The sequence below is a fragment of the Enhydra lutris genome, unplaced genomic scaffold (genome assembly GCF_002288905.1).
Source record: "Enhydra lutris kenyoni isolate GAN:26980312 unplaced genomic scaffold, ASM228890v2 scaffoldscaffold32, whole genome shotgun sequence".
Classification (NCBI taxonomy): Eukaryota; Metazoa; Chordata; class Mammalia; order Carnivora; family Mustelidae; genus Enhydra; species Enhydra lutris.
Genome location: NW_019154116.1, coordinates 14,028,474 through 14,041,482, shown reverse-complemented (window position 1 = coordinate 14,041,482; position 13,009 = coordinate 14,028,474).

The following is a 13,009-nucleotide window of genomic DNA, read 5'->3' as shown; positions in this document are numbered from 1 at the left end:
TCGCAGAGAAAAGGCATATCCATGCATGAACTGGCAGTTCACTGGGTTTTGTAATTCTCACCAGGGAGGCAGGCTCAGCAAACCAATTAACTAATTAAACCAATTAACCAAATGTGTAATTAACCTTGAGAACAGAGGTGTTAACAGAAGCACAACAAAGAAGTTACCCTCCCCCTGAAATTGCCTGGTGGTTTTAAAAGCCTTTTGGTTTTCGGTCTTAAAGGCATATCCACAGAGGAAAAATATTCTCTGGGCATAGGATTACTGGCAAGCGGTATCGCCTCTAGACAGAATGGAATCAACGGCGGCGCTGGCCCACCCTAACCCCCCAGCTACAGTCCATTGCCTGTAAGTAAATTTATAGGAGTTTGGGAGGACATCATCTGTGAGGCACTGGCAATTCATGGTTATTTCTTTTAAGAACACATACATCCATATGAAGGAAAGGGAAATAGCTAGAAGTTTCCAAAATAGATCCATGCTTGGAAATGGCCAAGTACCTGGTAATTCAAACAACCGATTCTAGGAGAACAGGAACCAAGAAAGGGAAGATACAGTGTTTGTAAAGGTCTGAGCTATAGCCAGAAATCCCTGGGAAAGAGGCACTTGGGGGACTGTCAGACTCGCTCTCTCCGTGCAGTTCTGACAGGCGGAAATTCATCTTTGCCAGAGCAATAAATTAACACCTTGTCATAATTACTTTTAAGTTGCTCACCTTATAAAATTCTGGTTGTCAAGTAGCTTCAGGAATGTTAGTTGGAATTAGTTACGTGAAAGTCACTAAGCTCAGCCTGTTCCTTCAAGTGCCTTATGTTTAAGGGGTGGTGTGAAATTCACTCAGAAAAAAATAAGAGCTGACAAAAAATTATAGGTTTAACAGCAAACAGATGATACAGACCATAGGCAATTGCCAAGTGATGGCGCGAGGCAGACTGAGGCTTCGACCCTGACTTCCATGCACTATTTCAGGGAAACCAGAATCGTGACTGAGAGGTACAATCAAATCATTAACAAGGAAAGTGAATGCCACGGCATTAGGAAATGTGAAGCTTATCAGGAGAATAAATATGTATGTGAAATCTCATACTGGATTTTCCTGTTCCTAGTTCATAAAAGGCACAGTTTTCAACGCTGACCTTGAGCAAGATCAAAGCTCACCTGTGCTAAGTCAGCACACATTTTGTAATCCTTAAGTAAAAAGATACACTTGTGAACGGTAGCACTCAGCCAAGCTCACGGACTCTGCACTTAATCAGGAAATTAAAGTGCAATTTACAACCAGGCAAGGATGTTTAAGGCTTCATGTTTCATTCACGAAACCGAGGATCCCATTCCTACCCCAAGAGCAGAGCAAGAAAGTACCTGGGATCATTTGAATTAGCCGGTCTAGGCCTCTGTTTCTCAATCTGAAAAAAAAAAAAAAAAATCAAGGGGTTTCAGAACAGAGAATCTCTACGAACCCCCTCATGATTCAAATGGGTTGGGGTTGGTTTGTTTGTTTTTGTTTGTTTTTGGAGGATGAGACCATTTTGACAACAAACACCTGCACTTCTAATTTTTTAAATCAACCAGAACACTGAAAATTTGGTACGAAAAGACTTTCTGAAGATACAGAGAGAGCAGTTCCTCGAGAATGACTGCCAGTCTTGCGGAAACTTGAGCCAGGGAACTTATCAAATAAAGAAATCACCTAGTTCCAGACCGACCCTAGGCGGAGTCCCGGCGAGTCAAACCCAACGTCTCATGGGAATTTAGAATTACATAGTCGTCGGTCAAGTTGAGAGTAAAGAATGTGAATTTGTTTTTCAGGGATTCTCCAAGACCATATGAGCTGGGGCACAGTGTTCTTAAATATATAATTGAGGAAAACAAACTTCTTCTCCACAAGGCTGTGTACTGCCAAGTGAGGGACTGGTCCGCACAAAACGTGCTCTTGTTTAACTCCGCCTTGCGTCTGAAACCCGCCATTGTCTGTCTAGCCTGAGCCCTGAGGATGGATGGCAGGGGTGGGAAGCCGAATTCCGGTTCTAAGCAAGGTGCTTCACACAAATAAAATGGGTTTTATGCCATCTACCCTTATGCAAATTAAGTGTATTAATACTGACCAGGCATGGATTTGTTAATAATTGTAATGTTTGATACACTTAATATTAAACGTGGGATGGTGAAATGTTTTCTAAATTCCACCAAATAAATTTAACACAGTCAAGAAAGAAATGAAAAGTTAAGTCTATGACAAATAACATTGAAATGTATAGAAACATGGCTTCGTCTGTTCAAGCTGCTGTCACAAAATACCATCGGGTGGCTTAATTGGATCAGAAACATTTCTCACAGTTCTAGAGGCTGGGGAGTCCAAGATGGCGGCTTCAGGATCTGGTGAGTGCTGGCCTCCTGGTTCCATTCATAAATGGCCCTGTTCCTGCTGTGTCCTCATATGGCAGAAATGAAAAGAGCTCTCGGGGTTTTCCTTTATAAGGCCACTAATTCCATTCATGGGGGCTCCACCCTCATGACCTAATCACCTACCAAAGGTCCCTTCTTCTTTCAGCATATGAATTTGCAGGAGCGGGGGTGGGGGAGGAGAGCATAAACCCTAAGTTCATGGACAAACATGCACATTTAAAATGTTATTTCTCTTGGACTCACATTAATTCTCTAAACAATGACTTACTGAACAGTCATGGAGTGCTTGCATAGGACTGGAAATATGGATAGATAGAATTGGGGATGAGTCAGTCAGTCACAGTTCAAACACTCAGGGTTGCTGTAAACCTCAATTATATAAAGGTATTTGTCTGGGTAATTAATAGAAGGCTTCAGAATATAATGCCACAAGGACCTTTATTTCATTATACTCCATGAATTGTTTGGGGAGTATGCTGTTTCTTTTAAACGCTGAATGGCAGGAACTACAGATGAATCTGGTAACATATTTAAGAATACTGTGATGTATGCAATTTTTGAAAATCATATATAAGACAAGTGGCCAGTTAATTTTTAGGATACTGAGCTTCAGGTTCGTCGCAGCATATTAGGATCAATATTAAATATTTGCCATTTGAAAATAAAATGATGATAATGGCTTTAAAGACATTACACAGCTCCAATTTGCTTGTATCTTACAGACCTAAAGAAATGCTGAAAGGTCCCCAGATGATACTTTTTCCACAAGAGGGAATCTAGAAACAAACACTAGAAAGGACATGTTCAGAGCCTTTTTGCAAGGAGGAAGTCTCTGGGCAGGAATTTCATCCCCCAAACTGGCCACACGAAAAGGTCAAAGTACTTCCTGGGCCAGTCCAGAAGCTTGAGAAAATTCCCAGAATTCCTGAACATGAGAGCAGAGGTTCCCAGAGGAGACATGGGCCCCCCTCTGCCTGCCACCGTGACTTTACCTTCGTCTTTCCTCCCCGGCTCCCACTGCTGGGCGGCTGTCTCCTTCCACGGGGCTCAACTTCAACGTTCATAGACTTGCACAAGGCGCCATCAACATGTGATGACGTTGCGACGTGAGGAAGTTGGGAGTCTGGAGTAAAGTGAATAGAGCGAACGGCCCTGACCCACACTGACATCATAATATGCAATCGCTCCTCTTACACATTTTGGCAAGAACTGTGATTTACTCCTTTTTCTCCCCCTCCACACGTAGATTTGAATGGATTTGTTAGAAGAAATGGAAATTAGAAAAGGTCCCTTTAGCCTCTGCAGATTGAATGTAGGGATAAAACTAAAAGAACATGTTAACAATTCATCATTTGCAAGATATGACGGGAACCCTGAATGGACTAGATGATGTGATGGGACCGTTGTGTTGTAGCTTCTCAGACTAGATTAACTTTCTGAAAATGAAGGCCTGTTTTCTACAAAAGATACGCAGGCCTCTCCCTGAAAGTTGGTTCAGTGTAGCTCAGGCTGCATTTACTCTACCCCAAATGTCACAGAAACTTCTGGAGAAAGCCTAATAAACAGTGAATATTTGAATATTTGCTCCAATGCCATGTTCTGTGGTAGAACACACACACGCACAAACACACACACACACACTGTTAGAGCGTCTCCTAACTTAAGCTTCTTTTCCTAGACAGAAATACATTTCTGGAAATTTCTTTCAGGGGGAATCTCACTTCTGCACAAGACGTATTGCATATACTGATTGGTTAAGCAGTGGTCTTGAAAATAGCGCCTTTTATTCGTAAGATTTGAGAACTAGTGTAAGTAAAAGCACTGGTAAACAAAGCTTGAAATAATTTTTCCTCCATATAATCTCTTTTAAATGGACCTTTTGATTTATGGGTAGAGTAATCATACTGTAAACTCTGCTCAAGAAAGAACATATGTAAATGATTAGAAACCATTGGGGGTGTCTTCACGGTCTATTAACTCCGATGTATGATACACTCGTGGTAGCTGCTGAACCGGGTGGATATTTCTGCTTCAGAGGTGCCGTTTGCATAAACTCCCCCCACTTAATCAACGGAGCTTTGACGTCGGAACTGAAATGTAACACACAGTGGAAAAGTGATATCACAACCACCACCTTGACCGAGCGAAGAGAAATGGATACAAGGCTCAGGAGGCCGCCGTTACGTCCACTGGCAAATTTAATTGTTAGGGAAATGCTGGCTTGCTTTCATTTTTCTTCTTTTTTAATTAAAAAAAAAATCTACAGTTGGGGAGCCTGGGTGGCTAAGTCAGTTAAGCTTCTGCCTTCAGCTCAGGTCATGATCCCAGGGTCCTCTGCATTGGGCTCCCTGCTCAGTGGGGTGTCTGCTTCTCCCTCTTCCACTGCCCACCCCCACTCATGCTCTCTCTCTCTTTCTATCTCAAATAAATAAATAAAATCTTTAAAAAAAATCTACAACCCTTCATAATACCATATTGCATGGAGCACTGGGTATGGTGCATAAATAATGAATTTTGGAACACTGAAAAAAAATAAAATTAAATTTAAAAGAATATCTACAACCATTATGTCTTTACAGACCAAGGAAAGATTTTTGTAGCCAAAATGCAAACTTTCTGAAGTGTCTAAAAGCTCTCCCACACGTAAATCAATCAGCATTGGTAGTTCTCTTAAATAAAATGGGTATGTCTTGGGGCACCTGGATGGCTCAAGTTAAGCGTCTGCCTTCGGCTCAGGTCATGATCCTGGGGTCCTGGGATCGAGCCCCACATCAGGCTCCCTGCTCAGTGGGGAGTCTGTTTCTCCTTCTCCCCCTGCTCACGGTCTCTCTCTCTCTCTATCTCACATAAATAAATAAAATCTTTTAAAAATTATTAACAGATGAGTATGTCTTTGTTATCAGTTAAATATGTGGTTATTTTGCACAGAATATTATTGCTTCTCCATTGAGAAGTAATTAAAATAAGTTTTTTCTAAAACGAACAAGCAGAAACTGCCAACTTGTACCATTAAAGTATTGACTCCAAATAAGTAAGATACAGTAGAACTAACTTGAGGCGTGCTTAAGATGTTTAAAATTCTTTAAAGTTATCACGCCCTACATCCTCTCATGCATTGAATCATTGTTGCTAATTCAAAAGACAGATAAAAGGTTTTGTCCAAAGTGTAAATGAAGCACAGGGAAGGAAAGCTTTTTCTCAGTCCCGGAGTTGTTTTTGTTTTTGTTCTTGTTTTTTTAAACATGGGGTGGCAGTGGGGTGGGGAAATACGGTTTTATATGAAATAATCTTTCAAAATATTTGAGGGAATACTTGTGAACAGGAAAAATCAACAACTAGAAAATAACTATAAAAAAGGGAAAGAAAAAGAATTCACAGTGACCTGGGCGGGAAGACCCTCTGGAAAGAGTCTCAACACTTCTATTCCCATCAAGGAAAAATTCTGAGCTATTGGCTGAAGTGTGCAGTGTTCCTGAAGGCAAAATGTGATAACAGGGTTCATCATAAATATCAGTAAACTGGTGTCGGATCTTGGTAATCGGTAAGGCGGGGGGCGGGGAGATTTATGTTTGCCGCTAGGATGGAAACCATATCCTATTCCGTACGAGGCTTGCTTCATCCAAACTTGCTTTATCTGAACTTCTGTTTGGAATCAAATGGACAGAGACACATTCGATAGTCTTCCGAAAATCAGCTTCTCAACTATCCACCACTCCTCCCTCCGTCCACTGCCTTCAGCTTTAGAGCAAACGGGTGACTTCGCCGATTGCGCGATTCTCCTTGGTGGTCCTTAGCTGTGAATTCTGAACACGCTTCCCTTCTACTCCCATTTCTCGCTTCCATTCCCGAAAGTTGTTTGCCAACTTCTATAGCTCCCACAGGCTGACACAGAACTCAGGGGCCACGGGTGGGGCTTGTGCCACTCTCTCGCGCTTGAGAGAGGCCGAGTAACTCACTGTCCTCACCTCCTGCTCTTTCCCTAGCCCGCCTGCCCCCCACCCCCAAAAGCAGGGCTGGATGGAGCTGCAGAACCGGGAGACACGAGGAGACATCTTTCCATTCCTATCTCTTTCTTTCACCAGCCACTTATGCACAAGTTGCATCCTTACAATGCGGACCACTAAAATACCTAGCCATTTTATAGCAAAAAAAATCCCCATTGTCGTGAAAGCAATTTGACCTCGAATGGGATGGTGAAGGCACAGGGCTTTTCTGCTGGGCTGTAACAGACATAGCTTTCAGCCATGGTTAAAAGTTACCACGTTGGAAAACTATTTCAATAGGCAATGGTCACTCTGAGATTGCGATGTTTGATTGGCAACACCAGATTCGGTGGCTTTTTAGCCCAGATGAACTGTCTCACCAACAACCATTGACTGTCTCTGTACTGGTCATCATGCTGTTCTATTGGACATAATACTGTTTCCCTGGATAACTGTAAATTGCACGCAAGGCGCATTATTGAGCCTATCATTTAAAGTCGCACTCTGGCCAATCCTTTGGCAAAGCAATGAAAATTTTTATGATTAAAACCATGCCCTTCTCGTGTCTGTTTTGTAAATCTATTGTTTCACGTTTCTGTGTTTGTTAAAAGTAAGGCTTGCATATGGCATACGTGCATTTTCTCCCATCAGTCTCACGCCTTATTCTATTTGTTTCCTGCCCTGGGAGTGAGCAGACTTCATGGTGATACAAAAAGTATGTCAACAACTGTTAAAGAGAAACCAATTAAGAATAAATTCTGCCACCATTTAGGCAATTCCTCACGTAAGACATTGGCAAGTAACAATCAGAGACAGAGTGTTATTGTTCCAATATATCAATGAGATTCTGATCATCTGGCTTTGATTCTCAGTTCTTACGAAAGTCTCTAAATGTCAGATCACACTTGAAAAAGACATGCATGATAATGGCAGCACCTTTGTCATTGAGCTGTTAGGAAAACTTAGTAAGATGAGGACTATGGCAAGTTTAGCACGGTACCTGGCACATAGGAAATGCTGAGTAAATGCTGGCTAGCGTTACCAGCGTAAAGACCTAGCCACTTAAAAAAATAGAAAATGCTCTGAAATAGCTCCACGGGGGCACTGGAAGCCCATGTCACATTTATCATGGCAGGCGCAGCATCTTCTGCGTGAGGCCATCCCTCCCTGCTAGCTGCAAAAGAGAGTTGAGCAAAATCAGAAGTTTCCACTAGCTTTGAACAAAGGTTGGCAGCACTCACGGGGCCTCCATCCCTCCCATCCTCATTGGCTTCCATCCACATTGTGCCCAGCAGAGCATCAACAGGATGTGGAGTCATCTTCCGTGGTCCCAGCTGCCTTTGACTGTGCTGTGATGACTTGGCGATCGCAGATGCTAGATTGAAAGCATGTCTCAACTTCACCTCTTGAATGTAATTTGTTTATATTTGCCCAATCCTTCCCCCTCCCCTTGGGTCATTTAAAGATCTTGCCAAATGCCTTGTTTCTTTTATCTGGATAGAGTCTTCATTAAAGATGTTTGAGAACAGTTACTCTCATTGATATTTTACAGATCTGGAAGACAGTTTTCATAGCTACACAGCCTTTCCCTCCCCAAAGTCTGGCTCCACAAAAAACAAAAGTGAGCCTTCTGAAATCTAAGCCAGATCATGCTACTCCTTTGTTCCAAACCACTAACCGCCTTCATCTCAGGGTAAAAACTGAAGTCTTTAGATGACATTACATAATCTCTATACACCCTACCTCATCTTCCTCTACCCTGCTCTTTGTTTCCTTGCTTGTCTTTGAATACCCCAAATATGTTCCTACCCTAGGGCCTTTGCACCTGCTGTTTCCTCTGCCTGGAATGCTCTTCGCCCCAGATATCTGCCCAACTCAGTTCCTTGCTTCCTTCTTGTCTCAAGTCAAATGTCACCTTATCATGCAGGTCTTCTACTGCTCTATATAAAATTTTCCTCTCATCCTTCTTTAATTTTTTACTCTGCATTCATCACTATCTTATGTATATTTTTGTTGATTTAGGAAGGAGGGCTGGCTCTTGCTCTACTATGTAAAGTTGTTAAGATGACTATTTTGTTTGCCACTGTATCACAAGCACTTAGACCCCTGAAAGCACTTAGTAGGTGTCCAAAAAATGGTTATCGAATGTGCAAAGAACCACTCCTTCAATATCAGTCTATTCCTCATTCTTAACTTCCTTATTTTTTTCTCCTTCTGCACTTCCCACGCATGACTCCACATTTCTTTGTCCATCAATATTCTGGGATATACTGTATCATCCTGTACTCTCTGATTCTTTTTTGTTATAATCCATATAACACTGTTTAGCAAATTGTGCAAAACCATGCTCTAGCTTTATAAATGTCTCTGTCAATCAAAATGTATCCTAGCTGAGCTTAAAAGAAAATGCTTTTAAGCCAAATTTAGTACACTATTTCCACCTCATAAGGCTTCAGACCACCCTAGTCATAGTGATGAACATATTATTTGCACCTTTGATAAGCTTGGCGCACAGGTAGCAGCTCTTCTCCGGATTTTGCCTCAACTTTTTAGGGGTGTGCAAGAAGAAGGAAAACGTGTTTCAAGCAAGTCCATACCTGTCCGCATATGCCAAATCCTACCAGTATAAATCCAAGAAACTGGATGTTTGAATGCATTTTATCTTGCTTTCTTGTTCCTTCTTAAAAGCATTGACAAAGGTTAAGGTCCGTGGCTAATACAGAATTTAAATTTCTATGAAAAAGATAAGGAGGGAACCGGATGAAAGGCTGAACAGGGTTCCATTGTTAAAGGAAGGAATGCTGACTCTAAGAAACTTGCCCTTACCTCAACTTTCAAGAAATAATACAAAGAAACTTCTCAGGAAGAACGATAACAAAGAGAACAGAGAAATCTCAAAGAAATGAAACTAATAGAATTAACTGGTTTTATAGTTTTAATTCACAAACATGCTAGAAAACTCTGGACTTCACACGCACCGATTCTTTTCCCCGTTTCTTCTACTCTTTCTATTAACAAGACTGCCTTATTCTCTCAGAACTTCCCCTGCCTTGGGGAGGAGATAGGAAGGGAGAAAGAAGACTCTCCTTCCTTACGGCCCCTCCAGGTGCTCACTAACTCTGCTCCGGACTCCCTACCAGGCTTCAAATCTGACTCGATCTCCTGCTAGCCTCATGTTCTTGGGCTACTTCTGCCTGATGGTAATACTAGTCGTAGCATCTGCTTCTAAGCAGTACAGGGTAGGATTACAGGAGTTAGTCAATGCAAAGCATGTAGAGTAACGGTTGGTACACTGAAACTGATCAGTAGGTGGTAGCTAGTGTTCCTGGAAGCTTAGGAATTTCTTTCCTTCTTACTCAGAAACCTAAGGTCAAGAATTTGGTGTCTGTATTGACTTAAAAGGAACAAAAGCCTTCTCTCCTCCTAACTTCAGCTCTGTAGCCTTCACCCAAGGGCAGAGCCACCCAACGACTCTCCAGACCATGGATGGCTCTGCTCAAATGGCACCTCGCCTCATGTAATTGCGAAGAGTGGCTCACAATTTAGAATCCTCATGATACAACATTGAAAGTGGTTCAGCTTGGGGATTTTTCGGGAATTCACCCATTTGATCCATTTTTTCTCTCCACCTCCTAATTAGTACATGTAATTAAGGTTCAGTTATAAAGGCTTAATACAGGTGCATCTCTGTCCCTAGACCCTTGGCCATAAAGAAAATACATAAATCTCCAGAAATAAACTGTGTAGAGGAAGACTGTAGTGCAGTTCCTCCACAGTATTTGCCCCCTGACTCAGCAGGCCCTGAGTGGAATGAATGAGATGAGCAGACATAGCGCTTCACTCTCGCAACAAAGCAGTGTGGGGGGCAGGCTGGAGATGTGGATGCCATTCTGTCTAAGCAGCCACAGAAGGGACAGCCATACAGAGTGTCTGCAAAGCCTTAGCATAAAGCTAGATCATGTCTTTATTCAGATGTCTCTATTCAATTCACTGTCTTTAAACAGCGTTTCATAGAGTGTTGCTTAAAATGCTACCTTTGTAGTATCGGACCTCTAGATGTGTGCTGTTACGGGGGACAAAAATGCAAAGAAATCGTGGGAATGCCTTCACAGTAGGAGAAGAAGAAAGGGTACGCAGCTCCAGACAACATCTTTACAAAAAGACCCCTCACACTGGAGGGACCACCCACCTTACGTGATAACCAGAAGTGACCTGTTTTGAGTACGATGACATGCCAAGGCACGTGCAAGGAATGTTATGTAAGTTATTCAATCATCAGACAACTGCGTGGATTAGCTATCATTATCTGCACTATGGTAAAGAGGCATCAAAGCTGATACAGCTCAAGGACACACAGTAAATGTATGACAAAGCTGCCCTACATTCTCAACATCACGGCAGCCCCACTATAAACACCAGGTCTCTCTGGGAGGATTAGAGTCACAACGGTCTTCATGCAACAGACAGGATTTTACCACGTTAAAGATATCCACATCCTAATTAGAAGAGCCAATGAATACATCGTATTAGATGGCAAAGAGAAATCGAAATAAGGGATATCAAACAAAGGGAGTCATAAATTGATTTTGGAAAATTATCCTGGGTTATCTGGGTGGGTCCAATGTAATCACAAATGTCTTTTTTAAAAGATTTATTTATTTGAAAGAGAGAGAGCATCCAAGCATGCGGGGGGGGGGGGGGGTGGGGGGAAAGGAGCAGAGGGAGAGGGAGAGAATGTCAAGCAGACTCCCTACCAAGCATGGAGCCGGACGCAGGGCTCAATCTCATGACCCAGAGATCATGACCTGAGTGAAAATCAAGAATCAGATGCTCAACTGACTGAGCCACCTAGGCGCCCCACAATAGTCTTTATAAGTGAAAGAGGGAGGGAGAAGGGCCAGATTCAGAGAAGAATATATGATGAGAGAGGCAGAGAGAGAGATTTGAAGACATTCCACTGCTGTCTGTGAAGATGGAGGAAGTGACCACACACCAAATTTAGGGAGCTTCTAGAAGGATGAAACAGGCAAGGGAACAGGCTCTCCCTAGAGTTGTCAGAAGTAACATCACCCACCAACACATTGATTTAGCCTGATTAAGTCCCATTGGCAGACTCTATCTTCCAGAACTATAAGATAAAAATATGTAAAACCAGGAGTGACAGGAAGTTCCAGGATGATTCAGTGTATCCATCCAAGTGGTGTTTGTAGGGAAATTAATCAATGCCACAGACAGGAGAAATCCAACTCAAGCAGATAGGTCCCTCAAATTGTTTGAGCACAGCTACATTTATAGATTTCGAGGTGACAGAAATGGGAAAACAGACAAATAGAACTGCAGCTAGCACAAACAATGAGAGGAAGCAGGAGCCTGGAGAAACTTGCATTCAGAAAATAAGTTTAGCTGCTTTCACAGAGATAAATTCCATGAGCAGACAGGAGACCCGCCTAGTGGGAAGTAGCTTGAGAAATTGGATTTTGTCTATGTGTCCGTGGAGAGAACATTCACAGGTACAAAGTATATCATATCCAGAAGCACTTTGCACTGAATCTTCTTGCAGGCTCCTGAAGCGCGTCAGTGGCCGAAGACTGTGGAAGGTGGAGCATTACAAGTGCCTCCAGGGGAGCTTCCCTCAACCAAGAGAGTAGTGCGCGGTGCACGTGATCACGGGGGGGAAAGGCAAAGTCTTCGAGAGCAGTAGATCGTGCAGCTTGAACCGACGCCCTCACGCTATGCTGTCCCGTGCGGTAGCCACTAGCCCGTCATGGCTTCCCAAATGTAAATTTGAATTCATTAGAAGGAAATGAAACCCCAAATTCAGTTCCTTCGCCATACTTGCCACATTTCAAGCGCCCAATAGTCACTGAGGCCGGAGGCTACTCTCTGGGACAGAGGAGCTATGCACTCCCATCCCTGCAAAAGGTTCTAGTGCACAAAGCTGCTCTAGACCCGGGCAGTCCCAATGTGGCAGCCTCTAGACACATGTGGCAATTGACATTTAGATTAATTAAAATTAGAAATTCTGTTTCTCAATCACAGAAGCCACATTTCTTGTGCTCAGTAGACACGGGACTGATTGCTACTGTCAGAACTGCATGGATCTAGAACATTCGCACGGTCACAGATAGTTCCCCTGGACGGTGCTGCCTTTTAGCTACTTTTCTTGGCTCTTCCTCTGGATCGTCTGTATGACTTTCAGAGTCAAACTCTGCGACATCTCAAACAAGGAACATGGTTAGCTGTAGCTGAACACTCAGGACCCTTGCTCCGTGATTTACGTGGTATTCACATCAAGGTTTCCTTTTCCTGCTGTCTTCCTCATTCTCTAGGTTACAGCGGTGACTCTCCCGGCTGCAGGGGCATATGACAAACATCTCCTGGCTCAGGTTTCCCATTCAGTTTCCATCTGAAAGAGGAGAGGCCACTTCTAGACACCACCCCTTCCACTGTTCCTGCCCATTTACCTACCTCGAAGCACTGTGCCAAAGGAAGGTCCAGGAAGTGAGTCAGGGAGGAGTTGGGAGGCTGAAGAAAGCTGAGCAGGTCTGGGTGAGATTCACTATGGCCCTCAGCTGACCAACCGACCATGCACAAGGGCCCGCTGTGGAGATGCAAGAAGG